At 38.6% G+C, this 27,262-nt stretch overlaps 1 protein-coding gene across 2 annotated transcripts in view; it reads left to right on the top strand.

The window, feature by feature from the left end:
• LRAT (lecithin retinol acyltransferase) overlaps window positions 1–27,262 on the top strand; it is an 88,777-nt gene that overhangs the window by 33,869 nt on the left and 27,646 nt on the right. For both annotated transcript variants that reach the window (XM_074338413.1, XM_074338414.1), the window contains exons 4-5: window positions 21,881–21,977; window positions 22,598–22,681. The gene's annotated coding sequence lies outside the window, so the exon portion shown is untranslated. The remainder of the gene's footprint in view (window positions 1–21,880; window positions 21,978–22,597; window positions 22,682–27,262) is intronic.

The raw sequence follows: 27,262 nt of genomic DNA, 5'->3' as shown, positions 1-27,262 counted from the left end.
ATTACCATATATAATTATATTATTTTGGCGTTAAACAAGAAACTGAGAGAATAAGCTTTAGAAATAAATAATATCTTTTTTAGGGCTAACAATTTAGCAAAATTTGGAATGATCTTTACAGTATAATTTCTAGAATGAGCAATGAAAAAATGACTGTGCTATCTTATTTTACATACAAAGAAAGAATTAAATTGGCATTGTATGTGTGTTGGATATCAGTCTTAGATATAAATGTTTCTTAATAATCAATGCCAAAGTAGCATAAAGCATACTGGGTGGTGTCCATTTTTAATTGTTGATAATGCTTTAAATATTAATTTGACATTTTTACTTTGCTTTATTTTTATATATTTTATTTGTGAACAATCATAAAATCCCATTTGACCTAGAGAGCAGGAATATGCAATAGGGACCTACTGTTGAGAGGTTAAGCAGAGTTCAATAACTATACAGTATTTCACAAACCCTCTGCTGACCTTTGTTTCACATTAAAATGACCAGAGTTTGACACCAAAATGACAGCTGATTAAAACAACTTGAGATTTCAAAGTGCTTGAGTGTATGTAAATATTGTTAACTGATCTCATAGTGCGTTGGAAAACTCTTTAAGAAAGTTCCTTGGTTTAACAGTTTGCTACATTCTCCTCTTTTGGTTGGAGCAAAATAACACCGCCTCTCTCCCGCCCCCAAGTTTTATCTTCTGAATGTAGAGGAAATAGAATAATAATTAAAAACATGCAGTTGAACTCAAGAGACCCAAGATTGGAGGTTAACACTGTGAATGTAAATTACTACTCTGTGCACAAATCTGGGGTTCAGATTCCTGTTGTTTGCTAATAGGACAGACAGAGCTCCAAATTAACTTCATGGAATGAGAGGTCAGGAGTCAGCATATATAGACAATTCATCACTACAATGTATTTTTGCCACTTCTTTTTCTATAACAAAATACGTCGGGATAAGGGGAACTCTCAGGGATCAAGGTAGGTCAGGGACAGATCATTTCTATCCTCTGGTCTCATAGTCCTCAAAAGGGCAGATCTACTGTCAAGCCTCTATTTAAAATTGCCTTGACTTTATTTTTTAAAATCTCATTCAAGCTACTGTTTATCCTAAAGATAATACGGTAGCTACTTAAAGCCTTCTGTGCAGTTTTCTGTGAGGGAGGATAACTTGGGATGACAGTGTGGAAAGAAGAGGGACAAGAGTGATAAGCAAGAGTCACAATACTGTCGTTTTTTATGAGACAGGACAGATTATCAGCCATACAGAGTTCAGGCAGAAGCTTTCCCCTGAGGCTTGCAACGCTTCTAAAAGGCATTAGCATCAATTAGTAAAGAATTAGTTAAGAAAAGTGGAGGCTGACTGGGGCCTGCCTCAGGGTACTCTGAGGAGCAGAGAAAAGAGTGTGCTGTCCCCTGCAGGTGGGTGAGTGAAACGAGAAAGAGGCGGCATGGGTGGCATAGGTTATTATGAATAACTTTGTTTCTATATTTACTTTTTAACTTTTAAAAAGATAATATGTGAACACAGTACAGAATTCAAACAATACAGTAAAAGCCAATGAGAATTAAGTCAGCTTCCCAAAACCCCAACTCCTAGTCCCAATTCTCTCCAGAAGGTCAACACTTTTTTTTTTAATAAGTTCTTCTATGTTCTATACATGGACAAGCATTTATATACAACTCCTTTGTTGTTTTTTTTAACACAAACACTAGTATTACACACAACAGTTTAATTTAGAATAATGTGACTTGCACACTATCTGTGTGAAAAATGTCTTCATTTTTCTTCTAAACTTTGTTATTTTTATTTAACCTAATAGATTATAGTTTTGTTCCTCTTAATTTCCTTAATTCCTTTTAAACAGCCACATTATAGTCTGTCCTATAGATGTGACAGTCCTCTATGATGGACATTTAAGTTGTTTCCAGTCCTTCGGTCCTATAAATCATCATTCAGAAACTTGAGAGTCTCTCTTGACATTTCCCCTCCTTCTCCACATCCAGTGTATGGACAAATCCTGTCAGTTTTATCTGCATAGTATATGTCGTGCATCTGTCCCCTCTCACCATCTCCACTGCCATACCCCAGCCACATGATGTGGCTTACAGCTATATATATATTTATTTATTTATTTCCCTAAATGTCCATCAATGGATAACTGATTTAAAATAAAAATGGTATATCCATGCAATATAATATTATGTAGCTTTTGTGAGCTGGTGTGAAAACTGCTCCAAGATGTAAAGGAATAAAGCAAAATGCAGAACAATGTGTATATTATAATGTTTGTTAGAAAGAGAGAGAGAAGGAAGGAAAGCAGGAAGGAAGCAAGAAAGCAAGGAAGGAAGGGGAGGGAAGAAAAAGAAGGATGTTTGGTCTTGGTCAGAGAACTGGGTGGCTGTAGGATGAGAGTGAGAAGGAGATGATTGTTAATGTACATTCATACATACCCTTTCATTGAACTTGGTAATGTATATAGTTTATACATTCAAGAGGAAAAAAACATTTTTTGAGTGATCATTGAAGAGTCAAGATATAAAATATGGGCACGTGGCTTCTCTGCTTAGCATCCATAAGATTCCTTTGCATGTAGGATAAAACCAGCCCAGGACTACATGCCCCTACTTGGCCAGCTTCTGTCTATCTCCACAGATAGACAAGACTTCTTTCTTGTTCGCCACACTCCAGCCCCACTTTCAGTTCCTCTAACGTGCCATGTCCCTTTTCACCTTGGAAATGAGAAAGTATATGCACCTTTGTTTCTATTCTTCCTGCTGCCTGAAATGCATATTTCCTTCTTTCATCAGTGACTTTCATTGAGAAAACTTCTCCAATCTAAATTAGTTTCCCTTATTAGTCTCTCTTATAAAGGGATGCAATTACATGTTTATTTGTGTGGATTTCACTTACTGTCTGCTCTGAGTACCACTTTTTACTTTACCAGGAGTGGGTAGTGGAAAATAAACATTTTGAGATTGAAGAGATCTGAGTTCTGATTGCACCTCTGTGTAACTGTGGCTGGCCTTCAGCAAATCACTTAACTTCTCTGGGCTTCAGTTCTCTCATCTGTAAAGTCAGAAAACTAGATTAGTTGGTTTCTAAGGCCCTATAATTTATAGTATTAGAATCCTATGAGTGTATAGTATAAAGTGAAATACATATAAGTATTGACTGTTGGTGTACTCTTTATATAATGGGAAATTCGCCTAAATATTGCATGTTTGTATAAAAAGTTTTCTGTTATAAATGAAAGTTTAGTAATTTCTTTCTTCAGAGTCACTTTATGATTATTTCCCACAGTATAGTTTCTTGATTCCTTCCTTACCTTTTACAAATATGTGAACTCATAAATATCCAGATAACATTCAAAGATATACTTCATGTACAGACAAGATATTCTTATATGCCAAACTATTGTTGTTTTCTTATAATATTCTCCTTGCCATATTTCTATAAGGGCTATATTTTTTATCCAATGTCTATAATTTGAGTTATTAGATTACAGAAATCTTTTCTCATTCCTGTTTTTGATTAAATTATAAATCCACTAGATGGTGTATATGGACAGAGAGAAAGAAAATTAGTTCCTTTGTTCTACTCTATAGCTCAAGTTTAAAGGTTCTGTTTAAGGAGAGGACTAAAAATTTCTGATTATATTTTGGTTTTTGGAGCACGGAGAAGATGTCCCCATCAAGAAAAACACAACCAAAAGAGGAGTTTCTGCAATAAATTTTAAGGTTTCTGTTGGCAGTTAAAATAGTTAATTCTACACATTGACTATTTAAGTTAGAAGAATGTATCAAATAAGTACAATCTGACTCAATAAATGTGAAGAAAATTATTTGTCTTCTTATCTCTTTCAGCTTTCTTGACTAATAATAACTTGACTCTATTCCATAGGAATTTTGAATCGGCAGATTATTCCTCCATTTACTGATTCCCAATTATGAACTCTGGACATTGATTTAATCTGTATTTTCTGAAGAGCTCGTAGCACCCAACATTAGAAAATTAACCCTTTGTTATAATGGACCACACTGAGGGCCTATTATACTAATGTAGCAAACTCTTATATTATAAGAAGGAAATTGTTTTAGTTTTTTTTCCTCTTTGGCCCCTGGCCGGACGGCAGTGGTTAGAGGTTGTTCAGTAGTGTAAGTTTATTGATGACAAGCTAAAGTCAGTTTTTTTTTTGTGTGTTTTTTTTTTAATATTGTTCCCCTCAGCATAGGTTTCTGGATAGAGGTGACAGCAGGACAGGTCTAGGGGTCAGAGTCCTGCCCTGTACGTCTTGTTCATTAACTCCTGAGACTCACAGGAGCCTACAGTGGCTCCTTAACAGCAAGCTGGCCTTATCTGAGAATCACCTGTGCTGATCCTGTATGAGTCACACAAGTGACCTGATCCCTGGGTTAAAGTTCTCAGGAGATAAATGGCTTTGCTATGGAACGGCATAATAAGGCTGAGCTAATCTATTTTTCCAACCACTAATTTACAATGGGGGAAATTCGGTTTATTTACAAACAAAGGAGACTGATTTAGCTTCACATAACAAAATTGGAGGAGGGTGGCCACCTCTTTTACAACTTCTACCAGAAACCTTAGTTCAATTTCTCTTGGTCGTTCTTTCTGTTTGTAGAAAATGGAATAAATTCTTGTGCTTTCATGGAATGTTCTAGATGGCTTTGTGTTCTGTTCTTTGGAGGTAAGATAAGATATGATATGTTAAGATTACTGGATTCCAGTAATGTGTCAGTTTAATAAAAAAAATAAAAAAAAGCATGGATTCTCTTTCTGTCTAAAATTCTGATAAGGCAGAAAAAGAGCCTCAAATGAGTTGTCTGTACTCTCTACTCTCTTCTGAACCCTCTACAAGAAGGGTTTCACCCCCCCATCCATCCTTCAGATCTGCCTTTGTCAAGGTCTCCCATACCTTTATTTTGTTTAATACAAAAGTCTATTATTGTCATCATCTTATTTGGGTCCTGAGCATAATTTGACACTGTTAATCATGCTTCTCCTCCTTTAAATACTTCCTTAACTTGGCTTCCAAGACACTAGCTTTGTGTGGATGTCTCTTACCTCATTGTCTGATATTCCTCCATCTCCTTTGTTAGATCTTTTTCCTCCCTGACTTCTAAATATGGCTATGCCTCAAGACGTGGTCCTTGGATCTCTCTTCTTTTCTAGCAACACTTACTCCCCTAATGATTTCATTTTATCTTTACCTTTAAATACCACCTACATACCAATGGTTCTCACATTTATTTCTCTAGCTCCTATGTCTTTCTTGACTCTCAAGCTCATATATTATCTGTCTACTTAATAACTCCCATTTGGATGCATAGTAAACATCTCAAGTTTAACATGTCCCGAACTGAACCCCACCTACCCCCATCCAACCAGTTCCCCCTTTTCTCAGTAAATGGCAACTTCAAGCCAAAACCTTCCTGTCATCCCTGACTGCTTCCTTTCTCTCATGCCTCATATACAGAGGGTGCCAAAAAAAAACAACCAAAAAAACACACGTACACACATTTTAAGAAAGGAAAAGTCTGCATTAAAATTGTTAAACAATGAATGACACTAGCATTTATTTGATTAACACCATCTTTTGAGCCAACGTCATACTATATACATTGCTACTATAATTCAAGTCACCTTCGAAAAGTAATACATAGATAACATCTTTTAAAATGTGTATATTTTTTTGGCACTCCCGGTACTGTCCACCAACCATAGCTCTGTGCCTGTGTCTTCAAACTATGTCAAAAGTCTGACCACTTCGTATCACCCTCACTATTGCCACCCTGGTTCCAGCCACTATCACTTCTGGCCTGAATTATTGCAATAATCTCCTCAGTTCTTCTCTTTCCTACTATCATCTATTCTCGAAACAGTGTGTTCCTTTAAACATGTAAGCCAGATGATGTCACTCCTGTGTTCCAAATGTGTAATTTCACCTAGAGTAAACGTCAAAATCCTGAAAATGGTCTAGCAGGCTTGCCCAATCTCTGATCTCTTCAGCCAACCCTCTCCCAGGCACTCTGTCTGCCCCATCCCCACGCGTTGGCCTCCTTCCTAGGCTGTTTCAAGGTCTTTGCACTTTCTCCTCACTCTGCCTCAAATGCTCATGGCTCCTTCCCTTGCCAGGTAGGTGTTAGCTGAAAGACCCTTTCTCCAAGAGAACTACCTGACCACCCTATTTCATATTGCCTGAAATCCTGTAACACTTCCTGTCCCCCTTCCCTGCTTTATTTTCCTTGAGGGCACTTATCCCCATCTAACCTACTATCTATTTTACTTATCTATATTCTTTTTTAAAAGCTTTTTATTAAAATACAGCTAACATACACGTACAGTACTATATTAGTTTCAGGTGTACATCATAGTTATTCAACAGTACCCACTTGGCACTATACATGGTTATTACCATATTATTGATTACATTCCCTGTGCTAAAAAAGTGATCACCATGATAAGTCCAGCTACCATTTGACACTGTACTACATTATCACAATACTATTACTGAGACTATTCTGCCCTCCGCCACACACATACACACTCAAATAGAAGCCTCTTGAGGGCAGGAAATTTTGTTGGGTTTTGCTCACTATTGTACCCTTAGCACTGGAGGGGCACCTGCCGTACATATTTAATAGATATTAGATATCTAAGATATTGAATATAAATTTGTAAAATGGACACGTGATTAAAAAACTGTGTTACTGCATACCCTGATGTGGCAGGGTAGATGCATCTATTTCTATATAAGAGTCGGAACTGTAATATCATATGAACTTTCGTTCTGTATACTTGGTTGACTGTTCAACAAACATTGATTGCACATCAACACTGTGCCAGGCACTTTGCTTGGCACTAAGCATAACGAGCAAAACAGGGCCCCATGCTCTTAGGAGCTCATGAAACTCCCTTCATTTAAAATTTATTGTGCAATATTTAATATATGCAAAATGACAAAAATAATGTATATGCTTTATATTCAAACATATGAAGAATAATGAATTCTTGCATACCCATCTATACCTGAAGAAATAAGACATTACCAGTGCAGGTAGGCCCCATGTCACTCCTCTTCAGTTGCATCTCCTCCCTCATTGCCAGAGGTAACTGTTGTCCTGAATTTAGTGTTTATCATTCCCATGCATTTAAAAAATCCTTTTGCTGCATGTGGATCCCTAAACCACACGTAGCAATATTATATTTAAATGGTGTCAAAATGCATGTCTTTTCCCCTTCAATGTTAGTTGTGAAATTCATGTTTTGGCACATGCAGCCATTCGTTTTCACTGCTGTATAGCATTCCATTTACTTTCTATTCCCCTGTTAATGGACATATAGGTTGTTTCCAGGTTTTTGATATTATAAAAATTGTTGCCTTAACATTCTATATCAATGCTGTCCAATAGAACTTTGTGCTCTGATGGAAATGTTTTATATGTGCGCTCTACAGTGTTGTAACCACTAGCCACATGTGGCGGCTAAGCACTTGGAATGTAGCTGGTGTGAGTGAGAGACTTATTTTTCATTGTATTTAATTTTAATTGATGTGGATAGGACTATTATCTTAGACAATACAGTTTTACAGTACATTTCTTTGTCACTTTGGGAGTATATGAGAATTTAGGGCAAAATTCTCAGTATTGTCAGATCCAATGTACTTCTCTATAATAAATATAATATGTATCACCCCATTTACTATCTTGAAATGAAATTCATAAATAATTGAATTCATCTTCACATGTAATGCATTTACTGTGATATAAAGTAGAACTATAAGAAAACTAGTTTTAATAAAATAATACGTATTTCAATATGTCAATGGCCACAAATACACTACATTAGGAGACAAAATGAAGCCATATACAAATGCAGATTCATAGAAGTTTATGATATTGGAAATTTAAATATCAAGGGTGATATTGGTGATGTGAACAACTCTTGGTAAGATTCTGAACAAACCAAAATACGATCTCCCCCTTCCTACTAGTTGCATTCCCTGGAAAATTTATATGTATTAAAATCTTACAAAAATATTTTGTATTTATATCTAACACAGAGTTATGTTATACTCTTAGATAATTATAAGCAGGTTTATCCTCTATGTGAATATTCTATTAGAACTTCTAAAGTCATGGAGGACCCAGGACAAATTCTTTTCTGAAAGAGACCACCCTTCAAATTGCAGGACATATAGGATACCTGGCCCCTACCCACTACATGGCAGTAAACCCTCTCCATCCTTATTATGGACAAAAAATGCCCCCTGAGGTGTGGCACAAGCTTTTTGAGACCCATTGACCAATGGTCCATACCTAGCACCAGATTACTGGGTCTTAAGATATGAGCATCTTCAGCTTCCCTGTTCTCCAAAATAACTTCCAATTACTTTCAAATTCTGCAGAGCGTGTAGAACAATTTACACTCTCACCAGCAGGATATGAAGTTGACCCTTTCTCCACATAGATGCAGTTTGGACCTCAAAAGTTATACTTTTCCTAGGTTATAGCTTTGTTGGCCTCAACAGTTCGCTGTTTAAAAGCAACCTACCTATGCCCTAACTCTTTGTATATCTTCCCCCAGAGTAGGATATCTCCCACCTTTCTGTGCAAAACCAGAGTAGTGTACCTGATAACTTGAATGCAAGAATAGTCTCTTGTGCTATTTTCTGAAGTGTAGCTCTGGTCCGAGAAGTCTCTAACTGATCCTAGCTCCTCCTCACTAACCCCAAGGATATCCGTCTCCATCTCCCACCAGCCCCCTTCTTCAAATTCTAGAGGGATGTGATAGGGGTCCTTTGGGCATTTAAAATTTACACTAAAAAAAAATCTTGGTATCTGAATCCTTAGTTTCATAGAGCAAATGCAGACTGAGGTAAACAGAGCCAAGTCCATTACTATTAAGGCATGATAACAACCTGCATTTTACACCTCTGACTATAGCTATAAAACCTTTTTTGCCACCACAGTGCCCAAATACTCTAGACTCAGTGGCTCATGATAACAAGCACTTGCTCTGACGCTCATAGTTGGCTCCACTTTTTTCATTCTGGCACCTAGGGGCAGAAGCCGACGAAGGCTTGCTCTTCTGGCTGGTCAGGAAGCACAACAGCATGGATCTGCCAGCCAGCATGTGTAGGGTTGCTGCTTGTGTCACACCTGCTGATTTTCCAGTGACCAAAGCATGTCACATGGCCATGCCCAAAGAAAGAACAGACTTCATTCCAAGGGAGAAGTGGAGAGGGCTGAGTATTTGCTGAACAAGAACCCAGACCAATGCAAAGCAGCAAACCCTTGTTGTAATGAAATAGAGTCTGTGATTAATCGAACACTTTCGGTTTTATGATCAAAATACAGCAAATGTATCCAACTCGATATCAGGAATTAATGGAATAACATCCGGAACGAAAGCCCTTTTGTGCATGTCTGCATGCCCATGCTCGCTCTCTTTCATTCCAGGCACACACACTCTGCCTGCCTAGCCGTGGTTTCCTTACTCCTCCTTCAGTGACAGAAGACAGAGCTGTTTGGTTTGGAGTGCGGCCTCAAGTGTTTCCCCAGTAGGCGAAAATGGGGGAAGAAACCTCCTCAGCTCTCCCTCCACCTTCCCTCTCTACCAGCCACATCAGAATCAACCCTTTCCAGTCGCCCCTTGTCTGAAGCACACTGAATTTAAGAAACTTTTTTATTACTCTCCCTAAAGTGAATCAGCTTAAAAATTAAAAAAGATAGTCCATATCTTCACCATAGTGAGAGTCTATGTGTTTAGAAAAAGAGATGAAGACTTCTATAACTTTTTAAAACATCTCAGATTAGAATGGATAAATAAGTTGTGGTATGTATAGGATTTCAATGGAATACGATATAGTCATGAACAATCTCTGTATGTAGCTGAACCATTTACAGCTACATTCAACATGTGTGACTCTCACAAACATAATGTTGAATGAAATATATCAGAAACAAAAGAATATGTACTGTAATTCCATTTATATAACGTTCAAAAGCAGGCAAAAATAAACTAGTGTTTGAGGATGCATGCTCATGTGGAAGAACAATAAAGAAAATCATGGAAATGATTTTCATAAAAGTTAAAATAGTGATTGGGAGACGCAGGAGGAAATCTCAGGTGCAGGTAGTAATCTATTTTTTGACACTGGTGGTGATTACATGTTTGGTGTTTTGTGATAAATTATCAAGCTGTACATGTCTGTTCCTTGAACTTCTCTCTTTAAGTATTATATTTCACTCCAAAAAAAGGTTTTAAAATGTGTAAGGATCCCAAGATATTTGATCCCATAAACTTAATCTTAATAATTTAATAATAACATACTTTGTCTTCTAGTTTCAACTCTTGGTTCATTCAATCCACAAATATTCAATACCTTCTCTCTGTCTGTGTTCCGTTTATAACTTGGATGGGTGTTTTTCTTATACATTGTTATCCGCCCACATTGGATAAATAGATTTCCTTCCAACCCTTATATTTGGGATTAAGGTTAAACTTAAATGTTAGATCACACCAAAGGCCATTTACCTTTGTCTATGTCTAGAAAGTATGCCCTTGCTCTCCCCAGACTTCTTTTAGGTGGTTATTCGGTCTTAAGGGATGAAGGAATGTACTCCAGAGTTAGTACTAGAAAAACCATGTTTTCATTCAACTTTTAATGACCCACTAATACTTGCTTTTCATGTAGATAGAGGCAGTTTCTGATGAAGAAATCTCAGTGTTCTTTGGTAGGATCAGAGGGAAATGCAAACAAGAAATAGACTGGTGTGTATGGGCAATAACAAAACTAGATAAAGGTGGGTCAGGCATGACAAGTGAGCAGAGGTCTGTGGAAACCCCACCTCCCTTTTTTCTGGGCCCTCAGATTTGTAAAGCTAATGTTTATTGTGTCTTCTTTTGTATTATACTTTAGATTTCCTATTCTAAAACCATTTTTCTTCCTGTATCCCCCCAAAAGAGGTTAAGGTGAGAGACACTCCTTAATCTGCTAGAATAGTATTTTAATTATACTTTCAAGCACATGTGATATTGTGTGATATTGGTGTTTTTTGGAGAGGGTAGTCTTGACAAGCATCTAAATATATTGTTTATTTGATTAAAAGAGAAAAACTGTTACTGGGCATGGTTGGGGAATGCAATTGCCCTAATTACCTGGTTGTTCCCATTAAGTGAAGATTAAGTCTCCCCATGAACTGCATCTGTCCTGACTTTAGACCAAGTATATAACTACTCAGATGGGTGGACTACACGTTACTGCATCTGGGTTTTTTCTCAGGGTTACAAGATTGTATTGGATATTGTCTCAGTTGTTCACCTTTAAAGATACTGTACTTTACCCATCACCTTTGATCTAGGACTCAGGATAGTATTCACAGTGAAAATAGACTTATAAAAATATAAATGTCTCTGATGACTTAAACAGACAAAAAGCAAAAAGAAAAAACCTAAACCTTCGCAGATTAAATATAAAACTTTAGAGGCCATAAGTATGCCCCAAAACACTGAGTTTTTTTTGTTTTTTATTTAAGTGATTGTCAAAGTAATCAAAGTGCTTTTGAATTTTTTAGGCAGCAAAATTAGGAAGTGCTTTTTAAACTAACATTTAATGCTAATAAATTACATGAAGGGAGGGATTATATTTATCTTATTTGCCACTACATCTGCAGCACAATGCCTGCCACATAGTAAGTGTGAAAAATGAATGAATGAATGAATGAATGAATGAAGTTCATTGTGGGTAGGCAACATTACTGATGTTATATTATTCAATCTTTACAATAATACTACAAGTTAGGTTTTGCTGTCCCTGTTTTAATAGAGGAAGAAATTGATCCCCAGGGAGGAGAAGGGAGTTGCCAAGGTCACACACACGCACAATTAGGAAATGGCAGAGATGGCAGTCAAATTACCATGTGCCAGATCTGACTTATTCAATGATGTCAGTCATTTTACCAGAGACAGCTAGTTGCCTACCCAACAGCTATTTCCCCACTCTTCCTGAATCAGAGCTCTGATTTTGTTTTCGTGTCCTATTCCCTCAGGAGACTTAGGTAAATTGGTCTAAGACAAAACAATGTCCCCAATTCCCATGCCTGCCTGTGACCAATTTAGGGGATTGGGATATAACTGATCTTGGCCATTGAGTTGGAGGGAAGTATTCTGATGATGGGGGCAAGGGAAGGGCTCTGGGAAAGGATTCTCTGCCTCTTTAACAAAGAAACACAAGGGAAAAGCAGACCTCTCTCTGACTCCTAAGTGTTGATATATGGAGATGTGATGCCCAGAACTGCTGAAGTCATCTTGCTGTGAGGAGGGAAGCTAGAAGACAATGTTAGGTGCCTAGTCTACTGCTGGGCTCCCAGCATTGTATAAGTGGTAACTGTCAATAACGTCCTTAGTTTTGCTCAGCCAGTTACTTGGGTGCTTGAACTACCAACCAAGTAACTAGAGTGTCAGTCACTTTATAATTCTGACCCTGTCAATTCCCCCTCAGTTTTAAATATTGTTATTCTAACTGACATATAAAAGGAAATGCTTTTATAGTTTTTATCATTATTTTATGGAAAGGGGATATCTTTACTTACTTATTAATTCACTAACCATTTCCTAGGTGCCACTGGCTGGGGAGCAATGGTAAATACGTAAACAAAGATATGTGCATAAAAGGACAAAGGGAGACACTGGACCAGCCTGGTCAGGAAGAGGAAGGGTCAGGGAAAGGTCAAAGAGGAAAGGTCAGGGAAGCCTTTACACTGGAGCTGCCTAGAAGTGACATTGGAAATAAGCCCTAAAAGACCAGTAGGTGTTATTCAGGTAGAAAAAAAAAAGGCGGGGGGCATTCCCTGCAAAGGAGGTATCACAGGAGATGCATGGGGAGCTGAGAGAATATGGCACTGACAAGGAAGTACAAGTGTAGGGTACAGGTTGGACAAATCTAAAAAGGAGTCTAGAGAGGTGAGGAGAGACCTGGTGACAGAGAGCCTTGGGGCTGCACTATGGATGAGACCTATATGAGAAAGCAGCAGGGAGTTACTGAAGGATGCACAGAACATGATGGTATTTGAAGTTTAGGAAGGTCACTTTGGCAGCAGAGAGGAGTATACTTTGGAGGAGAGAAAGGAGACATTAGAGATGAGAAGCAGAGAAAAATGAAGAGGGGCTTTTAGATTCCAGAGATATTTAGGAAGTGGTGTAGATAGAACTTCGTGACTGGATATGAGAGATGAGAGAGTAGTGGGTAGGAAGTTTGCAAAGAAATTCAGAGCTGGCGAGGGGCCGTGAGGAGGCTGCCGGACTGCATGCGAAAGGCTCAGCTGAGGATAGAGACCATGAGTTCATGGCTCCACTGTACACAGTTGAGTGATTTCCTTGGTGTGGTGTTCGGAGCACAGAAGCCTGGATTGATCCAAAGTTGGGGAAGAACTGCAGAAGGAGAATGGACTGAAAGGAGCGAGAACTTGTTGAAGGACCAAACCAAAGCAAGATGGAGAAAGAAGCAAAACCAGAAGAAAGTTTAATTCATGGAGTGAAAGGATAGGACTTCAGTGGATGGGAATTCTAGTGACTAAGTAGATATAATTGGAACAATGAGGTTGCCAGGAGCTGACAGTAAGAAGGTTGAACAATGTGGTTGAAGATGTTACAGATGGAGTAGCTCCAGGTAATAAATAATAAGGGAGAAGGGAATAGTTGCTGATATCTGGGTGGATATTAAGGTCATTGGAACTGAAGAAGCCGAGGTAATGGATGTTGGAAAAGTCATCCCCATGAACATTTAAGAGAGCAGGATTATGGCAGAATGGGGGTGAGGAGGAAAATCATAAGCCATATCCCCAAGTCTCTGATGTACGTCAGGGAATAATGAGAACAATAAGTAAATTTGAGAGGCACACATTTCAAGGGGAGAAGGATTTTCATAGGAAATTAGAGGAATATTGAATGATCAAGTGCTGATAGTTATTTAGCAGTTATTGTGTGCCAGCTTCTGCTCTGAGTGCTCTATATATACTAATCTTGTTTCGTTCTCACCTATGAGGTAAGTACTATTATCCCCCATTTTACAAACATGGAAACTGAGCTGTGAGACTTTAATAACTTGCTCAAGTTACATAACCACAATTCCAATCTAGGCAGTTAGGCTACAAAGTTCATACTCTTACCCATGTCACTGTCCTGCTGAGTACACTGAATACGCCCAAGTAGCCCCTGTTGATTACGTGGTAAGTCCAAGAACAAACAGCCTCCACTTAAAGAGTGTAGTGTCTGGGGTGGGGAGTCACTCAAAAATGGCAGAACATGACTGGTCTTTGATAGCAAGAACTACTTTATGTTTTCTGGAGTCTATTTTATTTAGTACTTAAATATTAATAGTGTGCGTTTGAACTATGTGTTAATATGTAAACTGCCTCAGGCCTTTTTAGAAGTGGGTGTGGTATACTTTTAAAATAAATGATTACATTAATTATTAACTATAAATACTCAATTACATAAAGGAATTAATTTTGATCTCTCAGTGAATTTATACACATTCCGACTCAGAATGGCCAAAAAGAAATTAAAATATGCAACCTTGAAAAATACATAACTGGTTTTTTCTGGCATTCTTGAGCTTTATGGCAAACCAGTTTATTTGGGGTTCATGAGTACCTATTAGAAAAAAATTCTCTTTACTTTTCTTTTTTATTTTTCTTACTTGTCAGATAACTATCTTAAAAATCGAGAGCCCATGAATGTTAGAAAGCATTATAATCCAAAAGAGAAGCCTATTTTGCTTGGCTCATATTAAGTTCTTTTCATTTTCTTAGAATTAATTCAAAGAGTCTTTGAATAAAGTGTTAATCCTATGAATCACTGAGAAATTAGCTTCCTTTTCTTGCAGTTACTATTTTTCATGAAAAGTGTGGCTCTAAGAAGTATATATAGACATGAGGAATAGCCAACATAATATTGAGAGAGAAGAACAAAGTTGGAGGACTAACACTATCCAACTTGATTTACTGTAAAGCTACATTAATCAAGACAGTGTGGTATTGGTGAAAGAAGAAGACAAATAGATCACCGGAACAGAATAGAGAGCCCAGAAATATTCCCATACAGAAATAGTCAGATAATCTTTGACACAGGAGAAAAGGTAATTCAATGAACTATCAAGCCATGAAATGACATGGAAGAAACTTAAATGCATATTACTAAATGAAAGGAACCAATCTGAAAAGGCTACATACTATATGATTCCAACTATCTATCATTCTAGAAAAGGCAAAACTATGGAGACAGTAAAAAGAACAGGGGTTGCCAGGGGTTAGGAGAGGGAGGAATGAGTAGGAGGAACACAGAGAGTTATTAGAACAGTGAAACTATTATGAATGAGAGTATAATGGTCGCTTTATGTCATTATACATGTGTCAAAACCCAGAGAATGTATGCCAAGAGTGAACTCTAATGTAAACTGTGGACTTTGGTGATAATGATGTGTTAACGTAGGTTCATTGATTGTAACAAATGTACCACTTTGGTGCAGGATGTTGATGGTGGGTAAGGTATGCATGTGTGAGGATTAAAGGTATGTAGAAACTCTTTACTTTTTGTTCAGTTTTACTGTGAACCTCAAACTGCCTTAAGAAATAAAGTCTTAAAAGTGAGTTTATTTCTCCCCTAAATTTAAAAAATAATTTTACTAGGAACATCTGTAGGCTGAAAATTATAACACTGATTATTCCACTATTGCTGCTGAAAAATCAGCTGTCAGTTTGGCAGTCCTTCAATGGTTAATGTCTCTTCTCTTTCCTGGCTTCTTTTTGTTTTTGGTATTCTACAGTTTCACCATGTGTCTAGGTATTCTTTCCTTCTTACCATGTTTGGTATTTGTAGTTTTTAGCAATGAATAATATTCCATTGTCTGGATGTACCAGTTTATTCATTCACCTTAGATACATCCAAGTTTTGGCAATTATGAGCAGAGCTGCCATACATATCTTGTGTGCAGGATTTTGTGTTTGAGAGTCATTGGGTTTCTTGTATCAGAGAATTTGTTCCTTCATTCTGGAAATTTGTAAGCTGCTAGCCGCTATTTCTCTGAAAAAAATTTTCCCCTTTCTATTTTCTCCTTTAGCTGTAAATGGAAGTATGTGAGACTCTTACTCTTCCCCAAAGTAAGCTTCTTAGAGTTATTTTATCTTTGTCTGTTTATTTGGAGAAACCATTAAAAAAGCCATAAAAAATATGTCCTGTGTAGGAGTTTCTGGATTTGCTCTTATAATCCACCTTTACTGTGACCTTCCTAAATTGTCCTCTGTTGTGAAAATCCATTCACTTAAAGTTGGAGAAACTATAACACAATATAATGTTTTACATTGATGAATTCATTGGTGGGATTCATGGCAACCTGATTTTTGGCAATATGGCTGCCAAGTTTTCAGTTACCTGTAATATAATTGAAACTTGAGGTGATCCAGTCTTGTTGGTCATGGAAAATGATGGAAATGTTCCATGATGGAAAAGGAGGGGGTTGCAAGACCAATCAATGCCATCTGTACACTTTATATAGTTACTAGAAACTTGGAAATTTGGGCCATAACAAATTGATAAGGAGTTTCTAGGACTGCCAATGTATGACATAAGTATAAAGCTAATTTTTAAAAGGGATTTACAATTCACTTTTTTCACCCAATTTAAAAAAGCCTTCTCTTCACCTATTAATAAAAAGACAAGACCACTAATCAGCTTCCCATAGGCTATTTTGAAGTCATAAACAATTGGGAAATGGATGATCAACTAATTCACAGCTAGTGAAGATATCCGCTTGAAAATATTTTAAAGATAGTTTACCGGAACAAATATTGAAATGCCTCTGCTCCAGTATATTTCTTAACATTTGGAATGAACATAGCCTGAATAAAAATCTGTAGGTAAGCATCTGGTAACAGCATTCAGTATGGCCATAGCCACTTTTGCCAGATCACCATATAAAATTGTTGAAATCTGTTATTGCCAGGGTTCTCAGTTTTGCCCAGAACTTGCAATGGCAAGAAACATGGACAAGTACTGATGAGTGACATGGAGTGTTGTCATGAGGGAGGATGAAACCATTTGTCCATTTCATGTTAATGCAGTGTTCATGATCCATTATTTATGGCACACTTTAAAGCACACCTTCTCTCAACCATAGCTCACACCTGACTGACAGACTGACAGCACTGAACACAGTGAAACTTGTCACACACTGTTACTATAGTTCAATGTGCCACTTCCTGTATTGAGGATCCCTGCCTTTGTTGGATGGTACTCGGCAGCAGCATTCACCATATTTTTTGATCATGCCTCATATTTCCTTTGACAGGTAGGGGAGTTTTCCGTCATTATTTCTTCAAATAGGTTTTCAATTCCTTGCTCTCTCTCTTCTCCTTCTGGTACCCCTATGATGCAAATGTTGGTATGCATGATATTTTACCAGAGGCTCCTTAAACTGTCCTCATTTTTTTGGATTCTTTTTTCTTTTTGCTGCTCTGTTTGAATGTATTGTGCTATCTTCTAAAGTGCTGATTCGATCCTCTGCTTCCTAATCTACTGTAGGTTCCCTCTGATGTATTCTTCCTTTCAGTTATTGTACTTTTTATTCCTGACTCATTCTTTTTTATATCTTCTATCTTTATTTTGATGTTTCCTATCACTTTGTTGAAGTTCTCCGTGAGTTCATTGAGCATCCTTATAATCAGTATTTTGAACGCTGTGACTGGTAGATTGTTTTTCTCCATTTTGTTTAGTTCTGTTTCTGGAGCTTTGTTCTGTTCTTTTATTTGGAACATGTTACTTTGTCTCCCCATTTTGGCTGCCTCCCTATGTTTGTTTCTATGTATTAGGTAGGGCTGCTATGTCTCCCAGTCTTAGTAGAGTGGTCTTATGTAGTAGGTGTGCTGTGGGGCTCAGTGGCACAGTCTCCCTGGTCACCTGAGCCAGGTACTCCAGGTGTGGGTTGTGTGCCCTCCTGTTGTAGTTGAGCCTTGGTTGCTGTTTGCACAGCAGTGGGAGGGATTGATCCTCAGGCTGATTGGTTGTGAGAACTGGCCATGACTACAGTAGAGGAACTGTTGTGCAGAGGCTAACCCTATAGAGCAGGATTTGCTTTAGCGGGTCTCTGGTGCCTGCCCAGTGTGTCCTTTGGGAAGAAGCCAGATGATGCTCTAGCTGGGTCCGAAGTAGACCAACTTCAGCCACAGCCTGTGCCCTGCCTGGGACCACTCGGCATGAACCACAAAGCAGTCTGTAGGTGGCTGCTACCCATGCTGGGCTTGGAGTTGCCTTAAGAGGCAAAGCCACGAACCAAGATTGCCTGTTGGGCTTAGGATGGCTCAGCCAGAAGTATGGGACACGCTGAAGCCAGGTGCTGCTTTTCTGGGTTTTGTGAGGCTTTGAGGGATTTTAGGAAAGTCTGCAGTGTGAGACAAGGCAAGCCATTTATACGGAGGAGCCAGTGGAAGCATTTTGGGTGGACCTGAAAGTTGTGTGGGACAGAGTCTCAGGGAATCACCAGGGCAGGGCAAATGAACAGTGCTAGCCAGGTTGATGGAGATTGAGACATGGCAGCTGAAGGCGTATGCACGCTGGGTGTGGGGAGGGCTCAACAAAGAAACAGGGGCTTCCTCCAGCTCTCCCCTGTAGCTGCCCCTCCAGCCCTTGCCCTGTAGCCAGAAAATTCAGTTCCACCCTGTATGTCCCTGGTGCCTTTTGAGTTACTGCCCCAGCTCTAGAGCTCAGAGCAAGTGAGTAAGTACGTGCATGGGCCCTTTAAGAGGAATGCCTGGTACTCCACCTGGAACTCATCTCACTCAACCACAATCTCTTCTGGTTTTCACAGCCAGAAGTTATGGGGACTTCTCTCCCCAGCACTGGTACCCTGGGCTGGGGAGCCTAGTTTGGGGCTAGAACACCTCACTCCTTCGGGGGGTGACCTCTGCAGTGAAGATCTCCCTTCCTATTTTTAATGGTTGCACACGGGTGGGGGACCAGCTCATTCAGCATCTCTGCCCTTCCTACCAGTCTCAAGGTGTCTTCTTCTGTATGTCCTTAGTTGTAAGTCTTTGGATTAGCTAGAATTTAGGCAATTCTTAGTGATGGTTGTTCTGTAGTTTAGTTGTAATTTTGATGTGGTTGTGACAGGGGGTAAGCACAGTGTTTACCTACTCTGCCATCTTGACCAGATCTGCCATTAAGCAGCAGTTTCAAGCAGGCTGGACAGGATGGGAGGAAAATGAGGATGCCCTTTCTTTAGATGGGACAGCTTGGAAATAAAAAATAATCCTGGAGTAAATATAGAATACCATTCCAACTGATATTTATTGCAAGCCTGCTCTGTGCAGTGTGGTTCCAGTTCTCACAGCACTTGCATTGGTCATGAAGAAGATAAAAAATAATTGCAAAGGAAGCCTTAGAAAACAAATAAATAAAACTCATACAGTTTAGTATAACATTTATTGAGAGCTTGTATGTTGCAGGCACTGACTGTACTAGGCATTAGGATAAACAGAAGAAAAAGCATGGCTTTACCCTCATATATTCATATAAACTAATGTAGTTACATAAGTAAATTTAAAAGACTTGCTATTCTATAGATTCTCTGCCAATGTGACTTGACTGTACATTGGTGTGTAAGCCAGGCTCACCACACCCTGATAAAAAAAGAAGGCTGACACATTGTTTATGACACAGAAAGATCCATTGTGAGGTTCTGGCACTTGAGAGATGTGCATCAGACCCGATTAAATTCTCGGAGGACAAAGTGAAGAAGCTAGAAATGTTTTTTCAGGGAAACTGTACTGATGAGGCAACCGTCAGTCATTAATCCAGAGGAAACAAAGAGTCTTTGATTCCAGTGTCAGCCTCAGGGCCACACTCCTTAATGTTTCAACTTAGTTTGCACCAGACTATCACAGTTCATTGTTGTTCTCTCCTAACAATCATGCAGAGGAAAAACTGAGAGCAGACTACTTGCCCAGAAGCAGAAGAGCAATTGGACAGGGTTGTCCTTTATTCTTTTCCACTAAGAAGAATGATAAAACAGTATGCTTCATGTAGTTCCATAAAAGCTTCAAAAACGGGTCCCAGGCTTCAGGAGGCGAGAGCTGCCGGTACCCCAGCTCTCTGGGGCTACCCTTTCTGGGGCCAGATTTCATGCACTGGGGGCAGCAGGGCCACGTGTCCCTCCAGCCAGAGATACATGAGCCGAGAGAGAAAAGGGCAAAGAAAGAAATCCACAAGACACAACCTCAGACTCATGCCTCCTTCAAGAAGCACTGGATCAGCAAAAACAAAACGACTTGCCTAGGCATCCTGCTTTGCCTGCTCTCGGCAACTGTTCTCTCTCTGCTGTGTGGGAGTTCCGCATTCCTGCCACACCACCACTTGAAAGGCTGGTTTCAGAGGGACCACAGAGACATACGCCCCAGCATCACCCTGATGCTGATGAACAACCAGGACATTGCGCTTGGTTCCATACAGGTGATGAACAAGACCCTGCTCATCAAGGAGCAGGGCAGGGCACACTTCATCAATGCCTTGGTGACCACGCCCATCCTCACCCAGCAGAGTTCACGTACAACCACAACACCTGCACCAACAATGAGAACTGCTCCTAGCCCTCCTGGCAGGTGCAGCATGAGAGCCACACTCTTGCCGTGTACCTCAACAGCATGGGCTACCGGACAGCTTTCTGCAGGAAGTACCTGAGTGAATACAGAGGCTACTATGTACCACCAGGATGGAAGGAGAGGGTTGGCTGCCTTAAAAACTACACGCTCTGTTAGAAGGGGGTGAAGGAGAAGCATAACTTTGACTACTCCAAGGATTACCTGATGGCCCTCATCACCAACGACAGCTTGAGTTGTCCAAGAAGACCACGTCCCAGAAGATCTACCCGCATAGGCCAACCTGTGGCTTTCCAACCGCCACCCAGCGCATGTGCTCTCCTCCTGCCAGACACCTACCTGAGTGTCATCAGCTGGAGAGGAATGGAAACAGGGTCAGAAGGAAAGGCAGTGCTCTAGGCCTGGGGAGAAGGCTTTGAGCAATCCAGAAAAAGACCCTACCTTCGTGAAACTTAAATTCTAGCTCTGTTCCTTTCAGTATGGTAGCCACATGTGACTATGTTTTTTAAGAGTTTTATTGAGATATAATTCACATACCATATGTCAACTGAAAAATAATATCGACTAGGTGTTTTGTCACCAAAAAAGATTTCTTTAGGAAAAAGAGTTGTGACCCAGTTCATACACTTGCCTGCATGCCAAGATGGAGGGATATTTTTGGAAGGAAAAAGGAAGTTACTGAAAGGGGAATTTAGAACCACAGAGCTTTATTATAAATGCAGAATCTTTCCTGTGGGTTCTCAGGTGTAGGGTTCTGGTGTTTACGTAGAGTGCAAGAACTTCCATAATCCCTAACTCCTCCTATAGACCCTCTGGACTGATTAGGTTTGTTTAAAGTTCCATTTTTGTCTTTATCACATACAATTACACCTAATTAAAGTGTACAATTCAGTGGTTTCAATAATTTGCAGAGTTGTACTATCATCACCACAATTGATTTCAGAACATTTTCATGACCCCCATATAAAACCCCCAGCCCTCCACATCATTCACCCTTCATCCTTAGGGAACCACTAATCCACTTTGTGTTTCCGTGGATTTGCCTATTGTGGACATTTTATGTAAATGGAATCATACAATAAAAAAAAATATTCAAAAAGAGAACTGACCAATTAGTATTCCAATTAAACTAAATTATGAGTATAGACCTTCTTATTCATAAAATCTTTTTTCTTCATTTTCTGGCTTAAAATTATTTTGTTCAGGTTGATGTCCACATTAATGCAGAACACACTACTGAAACCTTTCAGAAAGAGCTCACCTTTAACACTGGACACATTGGTTTCACCAAATTTACCCAAGGTAAATGGACCTAAAAAGTATGTTTGTTTTCTCTGTCTGGAATGTTCTGCCAAAGCAGTTATTCTTGCCATTTTTCATTATTTATTTTTTCTCCCAGTGTATTTTTAGTATCCATAAAGATGATATGGCAATATGTGGGACACTTTGGCGGGAAGTATTGATGTCCTTTACCTGAGATTGTGTCATGGCAAGGCCTGGGGATGGCACAAAGGACAGCTGGGTATTTCATGTATGAAAGATGCTGAATAAACTGAGATTCATGGAGAAAAAACACCCTATAATTCCATTTGTTCTCCTCCTTGTTCATGAGAGGATCCAAGCAAATGTTTGGATTGTTATTGTTGCATAAGTCAAGGTTAGGCCTGCACAAGTTGAAGGCTAGATTTTTGGCTGGATTCTGAGAGATACACGTGTTTATGCCTCATAAATGTTCAGTGTTCTTAGAAGTCTAAAGAAACATATATCCAACCTTGAGTGCTGAGCCTTCCAAAAAGGTGTGATCTAATTGTGAACAATTACAAGTAAGCTGTTCTATGTAACATCCATGTTAGAGCAACCACATTCCGTATGACCATCTTTTAATTTTTTTATATAACTCTTCGATATTTTTCCATTGGTAGATCTATCAAGTGGTTCACTGACATATTGCTTAGAAGATCTGGCCCATACAAGAAGTGGGGACAAAGGCAACTCTGAAAATATAGGTACGTTTTTGCTTATAAAAACCATTTTTTACATTTCTAGAATTGATTTTAGTCACTTAATACATTTTGTTTTGGATTCAAACAATGAAAGTTTTTGTTTACTGTGTTGGTTAAGATATATTAAGTTGTCCAGTGCTATCTAGCTATTTTCTCACTGACGTAACAAACAAAAATGTATATTTCAAATAAACTTTGGGTCTCAACAATACATTTTTGTAAAGAAATAAATATTTTAAACATACTTGGGGCCAGAAAATCCAGTCTTATCTCATAGTACTATAATCCACTTATTCTATGAATTGGCCTTGCCAATAGTTCCCTTTTAATCTTTTCGCTAATGTTCTCTAAATAGTACAATACTTTATTATCACCATATTTCTATTTTTCCTTATTCATACATATTTCCTTCATATATTTTTTAAAGAATATCTTTTCACCTCTTAAAATTTCTTTCTCCTTCTTTTTCTCTCCAGAAATTGCTAGATCCTTTCCTCTTTGCCTTAGAATAATTTCCCTGGTTCTTTTTCATTTTTAACCTCTTAGAATGCCATTCGCTCATCTCCTTACTGAAATCCCAAGAAAAACAGATTATATTTTAGTAAATGCCTTTAAATAGATTGTAAAAGCCATTGTCCTTTAGTAAAAATAATATATGAAAACCAGAGTGGATCTACATCTACATTGTCTAGTGAGTTTGTAAACTGAAAAGAATGCAGGGGTGCAAATATTTGCTATAGGTGCCTGTATCTGAAATCTTACAAATAACGACACCATCGACACTTTGTCTCTACCTGGTGGGCTACCTGGATTATGGCCACAGCCAGTTTGTCTACTTCATCTTCATCATCTCCTGCTGTATTTATTTGAGCTGCGTGAGCTGAGATGAATAAAAGAAATGGATTATTCAACCTTTTATTCCTGATGAGAAAAGAGAAGAATTTGCATTCTCTAAAAAAGAAAAATGGAGATATTTATAGCTGCTATTGTTTACTCAAAAAATGTTTAGCCCTTACCATTGCCTAGAACATTAGCTGTGGGCAGGAGTAGAGCAGTAAGCATGATAGTCAAGGTCCTTGACCCCTGAAACTTACAGTCTTGTGAAGTTAATATCCTAACATTCTTCATTTCATTTTGCGTCAATTTTCTATCCTCTCTTTGCGAGCTGCAGAGATGCTTAGTTCGGCATATGCTTAGTTTTAAAAATTAAAGGAATAAAAATAAGTTTTCTTAGAATTTCATAATACCCTCTGAGATAGAGTAGAGTTGGTAGATGAAATATGGAATGCCTTATTAAATTTGAATCTCTGATAAATAATCCATAATTTTTAATGTAAGTATATCCCATGCAGTGTTTAGGTATGTCCTAAATTAGACATATCTAAATTTGGTGGCCCGAAATTAGAGAAAGTCTAGACATTGCCAAAACAGGGAGAGTGACATTCACCAGCAAGAGATTCACTTTGATGGCAACAATTTGTTCACTGTATCCCCTCAGATCCCCTCATCACTGCCATCCCCTCTGGATGTGTAATATCCTCACAGAATCAGATTAGCGTGATCAGTCTTCAGCATATGTGCTTACTAAAGTGATGTTTTGCATACAATAGGCATCATAGCACGGCACCCTCTCTACTACCCATCCTTAAAAGAATTTCTAACTGCTCAAGCCGTAGAAGATTACTTCCAACATATTCTGCATAAAGAACAACCTGAAGGGAATTCAGTGATTGAATTACCATATTTCTAAATAATAAATGTCAAAATAAATAAAGTATAAAAAAATAAAGGTAGTGTAGGCTTGATACCAAAATAATTATAGTTAGATCATAAAAAATAAAATTCCAAATATACAGAAAAAAAAAGAATTACCACATTTATATTTGGGGCTTATAATAGTTGAATGCAATGATTTTGAATTAGGAGATCAATAGCTTTTATTTTGATTCTAGGACTTTTTTCTTTTGCCTACATTATGGGAGATACAAATAAGCAGAAGACATGATTGTTCTTCAAAATGAACTGGTGGTCCTCCTGAATTGAAAGTCTTTGTATACTTGTTAAGTTGAAAAGATTTGGAGCATCTGCAAGTCAATATGAGACCCTTTGACATATACTAAACATTAAACATAGGAGATGAGAGAGAGCTGTGTAAGACGGACTAGAGAAAAACATGATGGAAATGTATATTGCCCCCTTTAGATGTTGCCTCAGTGTCAAAGTCTTAATATAGTTGAATCACATGCCAGAGAAAAAATTTTAAATAAAATGTAAGTCTCTTTTGGTTGCTCACTCTAATTGAAATGTAAATAGTCTAATTTTCTTAAAATTAAAGAGGTTTTAAAGAGTATATGAAATATATTCAAAATGTGGCATAACATATACATTTTAAAACTAAATTGTATATGTATTGTTTGAAATGATTATGTTACATATTTTAAAGATGATTATTTTCAATGAAAAATAAATGATGCAATTTTTCTTTTAATCAGATTACTATTTCATTATTAGTTAACTTCTATTCATTTTCTGATAGCTGACTTTTAGGATTTATGTATTTTAAACTGCCGTTCTCATCTTTCTTTCCTCGGTTCTTTGCTCCGAGGTCTCTGCCATGAGCGTGGGGTTCAGTTGTGTTATATGTGGATCCCTCAGGCAGGACTGTGGGCCATGCTGGAGCCCTAGCAGTTCCCAGTTCCCTCTCCCGTGGCTGCAGTAGCTCTGGAATGCAGGGAGCTCAGAGCTCTGAGCTCTGGTCTGCATCCTGCGGCCCGCAGCCCGCGTCTCTGCACTTGCCACCATCCTTCTCCCCCACTTGCCCAATTTGCTCACCTTTAGATGATTCGATTTGTGGGTGTCAGGCATGCCTGTGTGCTGCGCAGGGAGTCCTTTGTGGAATTACAGCTGTTCATTTGTTGTAAAGTCCAGGGAAGATTTCAAAAAGCATTCCTCACACTGCCATTTCTGTGATGTCATCTGAGAAAATTTTTAAAAATTAACTTTTTGCGGATCATTTTTTAGGTCACTCATTGAATTTATGTATTTTAACAGTTTAAGACCAGAGGATTGAAATAAATAATTTGATGCATTTACACAAAATTAACAATCAGAGCATTCCAAAGCTAAAGGTGGTATTATAGATGCTACTACTTCCATATAAATATCTTTTCTGTAGTCTTTCATTTTGGAATATGGTCTTACTTCAGGACCTATTTAAAACACATTGCAAGTTTTCTCTGCTTTAGTTTGTTAGTGTTTCATGCCTGACTAAAAGGCAATAGTTAGGCTCTACATTATTTTTGGCACTCCTTCCCACTCTAGGTCAAGTTTTTGAAATGTCTGGACCTATTTTAGATGTTTGGAAATGTCAGATAAACAGCTACTGGAGTGGAAAGTGCTGCTACACTTTCATAAAGAAGAGTGGAAGGCAGCAGTTAGAAGATTTACCGTATGCAAGAGTTTGAGGAAGACAGGCAGGGACCAACACCAGAAAGATCAGTATCAGTGTTTTGAGTGGGATGAGTGTTGGAAACAGGTTGGGGTTACAACTGAGGAGTCACTGGGGCAAGGCTTAATTGAGGGCTATTACCCAGTAGACTTGGGTCAACATACGGTGAAGCTATTGGCAGATTGAAGCCCATTGGCTTAGCCATGCGTTCCCTTAGACAGGCTTACAGGAGGCTGAGGTCATAAGCAGATGAGTTAGCAAAGCATACTGATAATTTCTTAAGGAACATTAGACAGTCAGATAAGCAGAAGCTGAGGTCTGGCTCTGACATAGTACTAAGTATCAGTTCCCGCACGTTATTTCAATAAGAGGCTATATTTAACTTAGACCTTTTCTCTGTTGGGCCAGGTACAAGTCTTCCACAGACAACCCTGCTACGATGTCAGTATTTCTAAGACTACATTGGTTGGGGCAAATCAGCAGCTGTATTTTCAAACTCCCAAGACCTGAGCCATGTTTGTGTGGAATAGCAGTACTCTGCTTGCAGACCTCAGCAGGGGCTCTCTTTGAGGCTAAGTTCTCTGATTTACTTTTAGCTTCCTTCTGGAGCTTTTACTCTGGTCTCTCTCCACCCCCACATCCTGGGCAAAGGGCCAGGCTTATAAAACCAGGCTTTGGATCAGGGTTTAGACATACATTGCCTATAAAAATGTCTCTGAATTGGCAATAATTAATCTCCCGTGCAACTGTATTTGACTCTAAAATGCTATGTGTGCTTAGCAATTATCCTTACTGGAAACAGATCTGTGGAGGTAGGTTGGGGATGATATAAATATTCTCAGTCAATCGGGGAAAATCTAGGAACATTTCTTTTACTGTCTCCTTATCACAGCCTTTGAAACTACTGAACTCTGATCTCAGGTTCCTAAGTGTTACTGGGGAAGGCCATTTTTAGTGTGATTTCATTCGGCTGTGTGTTAAGCCATCTAATGTCAGCTAAGTGATTTTCAACCCCAGGCATTTGAAAATGAGTGGCAGTGTTTTTTGGTTGCCACAATGATAATGGAGCAATACTGGCATTGAGTGGACAGCAGCCAGTCATGCTAAACTTCCTACAATGCACAGGACAGTCCTAT

Source organism: Rhinolophus sinicus, linkage group LG07 (assembly GCF_036562045.2).
Source record: "Rhinolophus sinicus isolate RSC01 linkage group LG07, ASM3656204v1, whole genome shotgun sequence".
Taxonomy (NCBI): domain Eukaryota; kingdom Metazoa; phylum Chordata; class Mammalia; order Chiroptera; family Rhinolophidae; genus Rhinolophus; species Rhinolophus sinicus.
This window is presented reverse-complemented; position numbering and strand designations above follow the sequence as displayed.